Source organism: Phodopus roborovskii, unplaced genomic scaffold (genome assembly GCF_943737965.1).
Source record: "Phodopus roborovskii unplaced genomic scaffold, PHOROB, whole genome shotgun sequence".
Lineage (NCBI taxonomy): Eukaryota > Metazoa > Chordata > Mammalia > Rodentia > Cricetidae > Phodopus > Phodopus roborovskii.
Genome location: NW_026126629.1, coordinates 8,392,795 through 8,405,794, shown reverse-complemented (window position 1 = coordinate 8,405,794; position 13,000 = coordinate 8,392,795). Strand labels below are relative to the sequence as shown.

The window sequence follows — 13,000 nt, the reverse complement described above, 5'->3', positions numbered from 1 at the left end:
TAACTGAGTTACATCAGGGTTTTTAGGTCATGGCTAATAATCACCGATATCAGTCAAGCTGTGAGGTGGCTGGCAACATCCCTTGAAGTCAAGTAAAATTATAAAGTCCAAATTTTGGGAGTTGAAATGCTAGTGATTTTTTTATTTTTTATTTTTCAAATAATCTAGAACTCCAAGGCCATCACAAAATAAGCTTATAGTTAATGATAGTCATCAGCAGCCCACACCCAAGTCTATCTTCACTTTCTTCCTTCCAATTGAAGATGTAGCTTTCCATACTTAGTTTTTAGTATCCCGTAGCTTCAGATATGAACACTGAATTGGGATCAGGCACTGAAGAAAACGAATGCCAGAGTTCATTTTCATCAATGTGTAATGAGGGTGGCGGACACACAGCGGCACAGCCAGAGCAGACCATTTCCCAGAGTCTTGTTTTTAATTCCATTTTTCTTCCAGAGAAATAAGGGAGATGTCTCTAGGCTTCGTTGCTCCCTTCATCAATCCACCCATAGTTTATTGAGTGTTGTCTAAGGCTTTTAGAGAACATTCTAATATTTTTGGTTGTGAGCCTAGCCTTTAACGGCTGAGCCATCTCTCCAGCTCTAGAGAACATTCTTGCATCAGCAGATGCTCACCTCCACTTCCTGAGACACAAAGCCAAGTTTTGGTTCACTGAGATAGAAACCTGTGTGTTGTTAGGCTGGCACGTTGTCCCCTCGTCCTTTCCACAGGCCCACATTCTAATACTTGCAGTCATGTCCCTGGCATAATCCAGCTCTCAGCATTTCCCTCTCATGACAGACTTTCAGCATCTATGGCCACCTTCAAAGTCATACTCTTTAAGTGGTTCTATGTTTTCAAATACCTTTCTATACTTTAGTGGGTATACAGTCTTGATCAGTTCTGAAGTATATACAAAAGGCCAGTGAGCATAATTGAGAGTATCAGCTAATTACAAGGTAGCTTCCAAAAGAAATTTACCCTTGTATTACCTGCTAATGAAAATAAAAACATTATGCTTGAACTCAACCCTACTCTCTTGGCTATTTCAAGCCTAGAGACAGTTACATAGTCAACTACACAGTGTGCCCTTTGGTTTCTTCATGTAAGAAAACTACTTAATTACTTATTTACTATCTCTGTGTGTGAATAAGTGGGCAAGTATGCATCATGACATATACAATGAGGTCAAAGCTTAACTTGTGGGAGTTTGTTTCTCCTTCCGCCATATAAATTCTGGGAATGGAAACAAGTTCTTCGGACTTGACTACATATGCCTCTACTCACTGAGCCATCTATCTGCTCCAAGAAAAGTTCTTAGATATCTCTTTGTAATAATAAAGAACTGCTTCTGGAGGCATTCTGAATACTCAGAAATAGTTATTTATCTTTCTGCTAATATGAAACTTAACAGTCCTATGAAATACTACCTTTCTCTTTTTAGATGTATAAAATCTGATTTCTGTGTATGGAAACTTAGAGAAATATAGACTCTTGGATTTTCTTTTCTCAGCCTATCCTTCATTGCATCCTAAGATGATGAAACTCTATCCAATGTAGACATTCTTTACTATCCTTATTGACTTAGATCCTCCTACTTCCAATAGTCAGAGAATTTTCCTTAGTCCTCTTGCTTTGAATCCTGGGATCAGAAGTTAAGAACATAGATTGTTCTTCCAGAAATTTCAGGTTCGTTTTCTAGCACATGGAAAACTACTCTCTATAATTCTAATTATCGAGGACCCCACAACATCTAGTCTTTGAAGGCACCAGGAATTACACACACACTCTCTCTCTCCCTCTCCCTCCCTCTCTCTCTATCTCTCTCTCTCTCTCTCTCTCTCTCTCTCTCTCACACACACACACATACAACAGAGAGAGAGAGAGAAAGAGAGAGGCAAAACATAAAATAAATATAAAAATACAATTTTAAAAAATTTTGTTATTTTGAGCTGTCCTGACAGCACTGTGTTTTCCACTCTATAGGAGGTCTCTCTGCAGACAGGGACCAAGGGATGGGGTCAGGGCTGAGGATTCAATAGAAGATGCCTCTAGCCAATGGCTCTAGCCAATGGCTGGCAGAAGAGGACAAAGGCTGAGCTGAAACTTGGGAAGTTTCTGCAGGATAGTCTGATCTCACTGGAAACTGACACTCTCCAGCTGAGGCCTCTTTCTTTAGCAGTGGTCCTCCTTTGGGGGTCAAGGTTCTTGCCAGCGGGAACTCAGAGTGGATACTCAGAGATAGGCGGATCTCTGGGAGGGGCCCGGGACTCCAGCAGAGGACTGGAGGTGGGGTCAGAGACCAAGTAGGTGGAAATTAGGAGTGGTCCTGCGTGGATAGGCAGGTCTCCTTTGTTCAGAGTTGCTCCGAGAAGTCTCCGAAGTAGGGTGGACTATTGGAGAGGTCTTAATAGATGAATCACCACTATTAATTTCAAAGGTAGATATTCTCCAAGAATGAATTCCTTATATCAACAGAAATATAAACACTTCAATACTAAAAACAAAACAGAAAAGGAACCATTATCATTTCAAACATGGGTGTATTTTCTGAAGACTAGCAAAGAGTTTTCCGATTTGACATTTCTTACAAGGTAATTTAACATTCAGTAGGGGTAACACATGACTATATTTTTTATTCCATGAAATAAAATGACTTTACAGTTTGCAATCCTTCATGCCATATTGTATTTAATTTTAACATCACTAAAGTATATCAGTAGTAATTTAATTTTACTTATTTAGATAGTTTGAACATAATGTCACACTATACTGGGCAGGCTAGCATCAGATATGACTTGGTAAGCCATTTTATTTAATTATATATATTTTTTACTTTATTCCATGTGTTTACTGTGTATATTGTGGGCTCACTGTCATGGCATGCACATGCAGAGGAGAAGTCAAGAAGTGGGAGTCAGTTCTTTCCTTCCACTATGTGGGAGCCAGGGATCAAACTTAGGTAGTGAGACTTGGTGTCAAGCACTTTATCCACTGAGATATCTGGTTGTCCCTTATGTCATGAGATTATGAAACTTTAAGTTAAAACAGGAGTCTATAGCAACCAATTCCTTGTCAGATGTTGACAAGGTGTCCATTTCTAGTTGTTGGTTTTCCTGCCCTTTCATTCTCTTCCCCAGTTTTCTCTTCAAATGTGGGATTGGATGCACATTTTAAGTACTGATCATTAGCAACCTTTCTCCAAGTCATTCAGTAAGACTACAATGTGTTATAAGATCTATGTACTTTTCTCAGCATGTTTATAGACAATAGACACCACCAGATGTAGGCAAGGACCAGATAAACATAAAAAAAAAACCCTCAAAATTGAATCTACATTTTAAGAAGCAAAATGAAATGCTAAGCTATACAAAGATAAAGGCGCATTTTCCATTTTATGCATTATAAAATTCAAAAATGATTACAACGTAGATATTTAGTTGTTTTGTTTGTTTGTTTAAGTAAGTTGGAGCTGGAGAGATGGTCAGTGGCTAAGAGCACTTACTGGTCTTTCAGAAGACCTGGATTAATTACCTAGTATCCACATGACAGCTCATAAACACTTATAAATCCAGTTTCCAAGGACTTTCTTCTGGAGATACCTGTATGCATATCAGGCAGATTAACTCATGAAGGCACATACATAACCACAGAAATATAAGAAATAAATGAATAGTTTTAAAACAAGATGCAAATGAATAGGTCATTGATGGTTATACAACCATTGGTTTTTGTTTAAGTGGTGTTTAAGCATCATCCCCAATAATGTTGATTTGAATAATAAAAAGATGTTTAACACATGTGTGATGAGCAGGTAATTGATTTTGTTACTTGGAAAGAAAAAGCACTGCAAACACTGGCTTTATGAGCATTATGAAAGCTCTAAACGGTTTAATTTTGCTATATCTCTGCATTAAAATATAGGACATGAAAAATAATAATTAGCAATGTTAATTATTTAATTATTAATAGCTTCTACTTTACAACAGCATCAGGGAATCTATTAATGACACTGGTGACTATCTCAACCATCTTCCATTAAAGTGTCAGAGGCTGTGCTTGCTTTGGCAGCACATATACTAAAATTGGATTGATACAGAGAAGATTAGCATGGCCCCTGCCCAAGGATGACACCCAAATTCGTGAGGCGTTCCATATTTTTACAAGATATTTAATGACAAAACCAGATTTTCCCAATACGTATCTACAAATCCAGCCCTACAGAAAGTATTGGAAGGAAATCTCCAACCCAAGGTAGGTAACTATGCCCACAAAAATGTAGGCAACAGATAATCCAACTACACCAGAAACCAAGGGTAAAGCAGAACAAATATATTCACAATACCACTGTCAACAACAAACCTAAAACAAACAGGCATCAACAATCAATAGTCCTTACTCACCCTCAGCATTAATGGTCTTAACTATAAAAAGACACAGGCTAACAGAATGGATACGAAGACAAAATCCATCCTTCTGCTGCATACAAGAAACACATCTAAGCTTCAAAGATTGACATTACCTCAGAGTAAAGGGTTGGGAAAAGATTTTCCAATCAAATGAATCCAAGAAGCAAGCAGGTGTGGCTATCCTAATATCTAACAAGTTAGATTCAAACCAAAATTAATCAAAAGAGATGAAGATGGTCACTTCGTATTCATCGCAGGAAAAATCCATCAACACAAATTCTCAGTTCTGAACATCTATGCCCCTAATACAAAGGCACCCATATTCGTAAAAAAATGCTACTAAAATTCAAAGCTCATATAAAACTTCACACACTTATAGTGGGAGACTTCAACACACCACTCTCAACACTAGACAGGACCACAAATCAGAAACTCAAAAAAGAAACAAAAGAACTAACAGAACTTATATCTCAACTGGTGTTAACAGACATCTATACAACATTTCATCCAAACACAAAAGAATATACTTTCTTCACTGCTCCACATGGAACCTTCTCTAAAATCGACCACATACTAGGTAGCATAACAAACCTCAACAGATACAAGAGAATAGGAATAGTCCCCTGTACCTTATCAGACCACCATGCTTTAAAATTGGAATTCAACAACAACACAAATAGCAGAAAACATGCAAACTCATGGAAACTGAACAATGTGCAATTGCAACACACCTGGGTCAAAGAAGAAATAAAGAAAGAAATTAAAGACTTTTTAATATTCAACGAGAATGAGGATACAACATACCTCAACATATGGGACATTTGGAAAGCAGTGCTATGAGGGAAGTTCATTGCACTAAGTGCCCATATGAAGAAAACAGAGGATAGTCACATAAGAGAATTAACAGCACAACTGAAAGCCTTAGAACACAGAGAAGCAAACTCACCCTGTAGGAGTGGACGCCAGGATATCATCAACTTGAGGGCTAAAATCAACAAAATAGAAACCAGGAAAACAATACAAAATATCAATGCAACGAAAAGTTAGTTTTTTGAGAAAATCAACAAGATAGACAAACCTTTATCCAAATTAACGAAAAAGCAGAGAGAGAACATGCAAATTAACAAAATCAGAAATGAAAAGGGGAACATAACAACGGACACAGAGGGATTCCAGACAATTTTCAGGTCATACTTTGAAAATCTGTATTCCACAAAAATTGAAACTTCAAAGGAAATGGACAAATTTCTGGATAACTATCACTTAGCAAAATTAAATCAAGAACAGACAAACAACTTAAATAGACCTATAACCCACAATGAAATAGAAGCAGTCATCAAAAGACTTCCAAACAAAAAAAGTCGAGGGCCAGATAGATTCAGAGCAGAATTCTACCAGACATTCAAGGAAGAACTAATACCACTATTTCTCAACCTGTTCCACAAAATAGAAACAGAAGTTTCATTGCCAAATTCTTTTTATGAGGCCACAATAAACTTGGTACCCAAGCCTCACAAAGACACAACTAAGAAAGAAAACTACAGACCAATATCCCTGATGAACATTGATGCAAAAATACTCAATAAAATACTGGCAAACCGAATTCAAGAATACAGCAGAGAAATCATCCACCATGACCAAATATGGTTCATCCCTGGATTACAGGAATGATTTAACATATGAAAATCTATCAATGTGATCCACCATATAAACAAACTGAAAAAGAAAAACCATATGATTATCTCCCTAGATGCAGAAAAAGCCTTCGACAAAATTCAACACCCTTTCATGTTAAAGGTCTTGGAGAGATCAGGGATAACAGGAACATACCTAAACATGATAAGAGCAATATATACCAAACCAACTGCCAACATCAAACTGAATGGAGAGAAACTTAAGCCAATTCCTCTAAAATCAGGAACAAAGCAAGGCTGCCCTCTCTCGCCATATCTCTTCAATATCGTACTAAAAGTTCTAGCTAATGCTATAAGACAACAAAAGGAGATCTAGGGGATCCAAATTGGAAAGGAAGAAGTCAAACTGTCTCTATTGCAGATGATATGATAGTTTACATAAGTGACCCAATAAACTCTACCAGGGAACTCCTACAGCTGATAAACACCTTCCGCAAACTAGCAGGATACAAGATAAACTCAAAAAGATCAGTAGCCCTACTTTTTTCAGATGACAAAGAGACAGAGAAAGAAATCAGAGAAACATCACCCTTTACAATAGCCACAAGCAACATTAAGTATTTTGTTGTAACGCTTACCAAACAAGTAAAAGACCTATATAATAAGAACTTTGTGGCTCTAAAGAAAGAAATTAAAGAAGATACCAGAAAATGGAAAGATCTCCCATTCTCTTGGATAGGTAGGATAAACATAGTAAAAATGGAATCTTGCCAAAAGCAATCCACAGATTCAATGCAATCCCTATTAAAATCCCACCACAATTCTTCAATGACCTTGAAAGGATAATAATGAACTTTATATGAAAAAACAAAAGACCCAGGGTAGCCAAAACAACACTATACAATAAAATAACTTCAGGAGGCATCACCATTCCTGACTTTAAGCTCTACTACAGAGCTATAGTTCTGAAAACAGCCAGGTATTGGCATAAAAATAGACACGTAGACCAATGGAATCAAATTGAAAATCCTGATATTAACCCACACACCTATGAACACCTGATTTTAGACAAAACAGCTAAAATTATAAAATGGGGCAAAGACAGCATCTTCAACATGGTGCTGGCACAATTGGATGAGAGTGTGTAGAAGAATGCAGATAGACCCATGTCTATCACCATGCACAAAACTCCAGTCCAAATGGATTAAAGACCTCAACATCAATCCAGCCACATTGAACCTCTTAGAAGAGAAAGTAGAAGGTACCCTTGAACAAATTGATATAGGAGACAACTTCCTGAACAGACACTGAGAGCAACAATTAACAAATGGGACCTCTTCAAACTTAGAAGCTTCTGTAAGGCAAAGGACACAGTCCACAAGACCAAATGGCAGCCCACAGACTGGGAAAAGATTTTCATCAATCTTATATCCGACAAAGGGCTGATCTCCAAAATATACAAAGAACTCAAGAAACTAGTCAACAAAACACCAAATAACCCTATTTAAAAAATGGGATACAGAACTGAAGAAAGAATTCTCAATAAAGGAAGTCAAAGAGGCTGAAAGACACTTAAGAAAGTGCTCCACATCCTTAGCTATCAGGGAAATGCAAATCAAAACAACTTTGAGATACCATCTTACTCCTGCCAAAATAGCTAAAATTAGAAACACCAGTGATGACTTATGCTGGAGAGGATGTGGAGAAAGTGGAACACTCCTGCACTGCTGGTGGCAGTGCAAACTCGTCCAGCCATTTTGGAGATCAGTATGGCAGTTCCTCAGGAAAATGGGAATTAGTTTACCACAGGACCCGGCAATCCCCCTCTTAGGCATATACCCAAATGGTCCACATCCAGGCAACAAAGACATCTGTTCAACTATGTTCTTAGCAGCACTATTTGTAATAGCAAGAAACTAGAAGCAACCTAGATGCCCCTCAATTGAAGAATGGATAATGAAGATGTGGCACATCTACACAATGGAATACTACTCTACAGAAAAAAAAAATAGTATCTTGAGCCATCCTGAATGAGGTAACCCTGTCACAAAAAGAGGAACATAGTATGTACTCACTCATATATGGATTTTAGACCTAGAGCAAAGGATCACCAGCCTATAATTCACACCACCAGAGGAACTAGGATACAAGGTGTATTCTAAGAGATTCATATAAAGTCCCTCACAGAACTGGAAAGGGATAAGTCCCCCAGAGCACAGGTGAAGTTGGTGGGGGCAGCAAATGGAGAGAGAAGTAGGAGAAAACGAGGGCAAGGAAAGGAAAACAAGTGCGACCTGGAAGAATGAGCTCTGTTAGGAATAGAAGACAAGAGAGAGAGAGAGAGAGAGAGAAAGAGAGAGAGAGAGAGAGAGAGAAAGAATATAAAAGAGGGAGCCAATATTGGTTTGAAGATAAAAGATAAAATTGAACACAAAGAAAGGTCTAGAGAACTACAAGACTGCCGCCAACTAACAATTTGAGCATCTGTGGAATGGCTACCATAAATGCCCTTCCCAGATAGTGATATCAACAACTAAGTTATCCATGGAGCCTTCATCTAACACCTGTTGGTGTTAGATGGGGAGCAAACACTCATACATAAACACTGAGTCGAACTAGAACCCAGATGCATATGAGGAGGACAAGACCAGGTGGCAGAAACACATAGAGACAGCTTACCTGAACATGGAGGAGCTAATGGGCCACCAGACTGATAGCTGGGAAGCTAGCATGGGACTGACTCAGCCCCCTGTGAATATGGGTCTCAGCCAGAAGGGCTGAGCAGTCTAAGGAACCTCAGACAGTGGAGCCAGGATGTATCCCTGGTGCACAAAAGGACCTTGCTAACACATCCCCCATGGAGGGATAACTGTCTTAATCTAGAGACAGGAGAGAAGCCCTAGTCCCTACTTCACATGACCTGTCAGATCTACATAACGCCAACTGGATGGCATTCCCCTACATATGGAATTGGGGTGGGGGGATGGGAGGGGAGGGTGGTTAGGGTGCATGTGAGAGGGCAGAGAGGGTAAAAGGAGGAAGAGAGGGGAGGAGAGAGGGAGGACGGGAGGGAGGAAGGAGCGAGAGAGAGGGAACTTGGATCGACATGTAAAATAATAAATTAAATAAAAAAAATGCTTTGTCTCCAAACTGTAAGTTCAAGGACAAGTTACTGGGGAAAAGGATTTCTATTTTTGTTTCCACAGAAAGTGAAAAGCTGTGGATTCCTTCCAGGCTAATGTGGTTTGATCAAGCCAGACCACCTGAAACAGTACCAGGTGATCCTACATTCAAAACAGCTGGACAAAGCAGCCTTACGGACTACAGCCAGGATTTCTGTATCTTCTTAGAATCTCCCATGACAGCGCTCCTTATCAGCAGGATGTAGTTTGGAAAGAACGACGCCCAAATTCCCAAATATTGTCTATAAATGTTTGTTTTCATTTAAATGGACTTGGTTATATCAAATAAATAAATAAATAGATAAATAGATAAATAAATAAATAAAGTGTCAGAGGCTCTGAGCCATGGTACCTTCTAATAATATCCTGTTTCCTCTGTTGCTTCATCAAATAAAATCCTAAAAATAATTAATGGTTGATAGTCCTGAGTTATAATTCAAGCATTTGAGTTTTAACTTGTATTTGAACTGTAAGTGTGTCTATTCTTCAGTTGTCATTGGGATGGAGTAAAAAGAACTAGGAATCTTTGAGGGTAAGGCCCACATTTTCTCCACATCAGTTTTGAGCCCAACCATTAATCCAGTGAAATTCAAGACTATCTTCCATGGGACAGTGTGGCTTATGAGGAAGTATACAGAGCTTCATCCATGGTAGTCTGCAGCATCCTATGCAATGAGAGAACTAACAAGCAAGTGATATGAGTGCATCTCTCTGTCTCTGCACTTGCCTATGGCTGTGATGTGTCAGGTTCTTACTGCTGTGTGGCTTCCCCACATTGATGGACTATGACCTGGAATTGCTAGCTAAAACTACGTCTCCCCTAAATTGCTTTTTTGAAACTATTTTATCACTGCAACAGAAATGAGACTGGAATACCAGCTTTTGGCCAACTGACCACTTACAAATCTCTGATGGTATATGTTAACTTGGCATAAGAAATTAGCAGTTTCTTCTGCCTCTAGCATACCGAAAAACTCTGTTATTATGGGTTTGACTCCAAACACATTTTATATTCCTTGGTTTGTAACTTGAGATCTTATTTCATGTTTCACAATCATTAAATATTTGCTCTTTCTTTCACTCAATCATCTTAAATTCCTGTTGTCCCAGTTTTAAGTTGTCTCAAAAGCATGAATACTAACTTTCTCAGGCCACGTTTTTCAAGATGATGATAAAATAAATTAACATATTACAAACTTTAAGCCTTTAATTGGATGTTTTTATGTAACTCCATCCAGTATATTCATATGAATATTATAATATTTTTAGTAAGAAGTTTGTTTCAAGAAAAGGCAACTTGATTTAACTGAATTCAATATAGTTTGTGCCATTTTAAAAGTTATCTGCATGGCCCTGTGTGGAAATTATAGCATATAAGAAACAGATAGGTATAACATCAAACTACATTATTTTTAATATAAAGGGTTAAAAATAAATAAAAGCTTAGAGAGTGTGATGAAATTGAATTTTCATGATCCAGAGATGAAAAGAACTATAAGCTATTATTTTCAGTGGAAAGTGGAGAAGCTTTGAAATGTAAAAAGGTTCCTGTGGCAAAAACACTTTCCTGGTGACAGAAAATTCAATCAAGCATACAAGTGAATTACAATGTTGCTCCAGTACATTTCAGGCTTAAAATCAGAAATAAGAAAATAAAATCCAGATTACCTGGAAAGAACAAATGGGCCATGGTTTGGGGACTAGGAAGGGTTTCCTTGAAATTAAAATATTACAATATCCCATATATGTATGTTGATTTCTTTATATATGGATTGCATTATTGTAAAGTTATAAATTGATAAATCTAATTGATAGTGTCTTTCAGCACCTAAATAGTTAACAAAGTTAGTATTTTATAATATACAAGTCAGTAAGCACACAATCCCTTTGCTTTCCAACGCTTATTTCTTATTGAAGCACAAAGGTACAAGGGTAATTCTATATCTCTAAGGGAGGATCATTGTTATATTTTAATTCTACAATAATAATTTATATTTTGTTAGCAAAATGTACTGAAATTTTTGTCTTTCTTCCAAATCTACATTAGATGTTTATATTTAGAAAGTAAATAAAGCTGTTGTTGAAAAAGTGTAACTCTAGGGTGGCAAGATTATTTAGAGGGTAACAGGGTTTGCCACTAACTCTGAGGGCATAAGTTTGGTTGCTGGGACACATATGTTGGAAGGAAAGATTGACTCTGACCTTCACACACAAGTTGTGACAAACTCATGCTCATGCACATACATGTGTAAATAACTAAACAAATATAGTAACAATCATTTAAGTATTAATCCTACATAGTGCATTTATATTAAACATTAAATATAAAGAAAAATGTAAGAGCAAGGAATGTGTAGGAGCTTATAAATCACATAGTTCATTCCTCTGTGTTTTATAATGTCATGGCTATAAACTTAATGTTCATGATTTGCAGCTGGAACTATGGTCAGACTTCTCAGACAGTGGTAGATAGTGACTTCCCAAAGATGGCTAAAATCTCATCTCTTGAAATTCGACATATGATTACAACACAGAAAAGTGGGGTTAGAGCCAGGAATTGGTGGCACAAGTCTTTAATCTCAGCAGTAGGGAGGCAGAGGCAGGCGGATCTCTTTGAGTTCAAGTCCAGCCTTGTCTATAGAGCTAGTTTCAGGACAGGTTCCAAAGCAATATAGAGAAACCCTGTCTTGAAAAACAAACAAACAAAAAAGGGAGGTAATTATGCTGGATAATGAGGTTAGCCCAGTATGATCTGTTGCTATGCAGGAGTGAGGTAGAAGAGTCAAAGCAATGTAGTTAAGACCTGAAAACCCCTCTGTTATCCAGAGAAGTGGAGAGACTCACAAACTTCTACAAACTGGAAACCAGAAGGAACTATGTTCTTCAGAGTCCCTTGTAGCAACAAAATCTTTTAATTACCTAATAATATCCAGGGAGGCCTATGCTGCACTTCTTGCTCCCAAAACAAGGTGGCATGTTTTTTGTTCTTTCCAGTCACAGTGCAAATAAAAAACTAGTACACACACTGTCCAGTGATAGGGTCGAACCTGCAGTGGTTAATGATGACCCAGACCTGTAATCCCAAATACCACAAAAAACTTGTCCACATTCATTTAACCACGGGCCATACAGTAAAACTGTGAGAATAGTTGCCAGCTATCCCTGATAAACACACATGTGGACCCTATGCACCTGGAAACACTATTAGCAAAACAAATGGCTATGGTATTTTTAATAAGAAAGTAATATTGTATTGGAGAAAAGAAACACGGTAAAAGTTCCTGTATTACCTTCTACAGGTTAATGTTAATAATGGGATCTGTGAAAGTATAGGTCACTTAAAGTTTATTGAATAACATTTCTAGTTTCTAGCCATGACTGGGATATCAATCTAGGGAAAAAGAAATGCCCTCCCAAACTGGGAACATCCCCTGGAAATACTGCATGGCTCATTACTAGGAATAATCAATCCATGGGCTTTCTATTTTCTCTCAGAATGAAAGACCTGTTTCTTCTATATCTACAATTCTTTATTCTAAGCGCAATTTGTCACCAAAGCAGATTCAGGGACTGAGAGTCACAAACATTTTCATATTTGCTACAAGTAAACACAGGTATCACTTGGGATGGATCCATAATCTACCTTCCTACTCATAAAATTGTAAACAGTGTAACAGCCTTTCCAACATTTTCAAACCACTGGCCAACTCCCCTTCTATCTTGTTTCCCATGGAATCTCCATTCAACTTGTGTTTTAGAAATTAAGGTCTTTGGC

The 13,000-nt window shown here is 37.8% G+C and overlaps 1 protein-coding gene and 1 non-coding gene across 4 annotated transcripts in view; one reads left to right on the top strand and one right to left on the bottom strand.

The window, feature by feature from the left end:
• Positions 1 to 13,000, bottom strand: part of Znf385d (zinc finger protein 385D) — a 653,823-nt gene that overhangs the window by 118,702 nt on the left and 522,121 nt on the right. The window lies entirely within an intron of this gene.
• LOC127238334 (U6 spliceosomal RNA) lies at positions 4,056 to 4,162 on the top strand. The gene has a single exon (XR_007835919.1). It is a non-coding gene; the product is annotated as a U6 spliceosomal RNA (small nuclear RNA).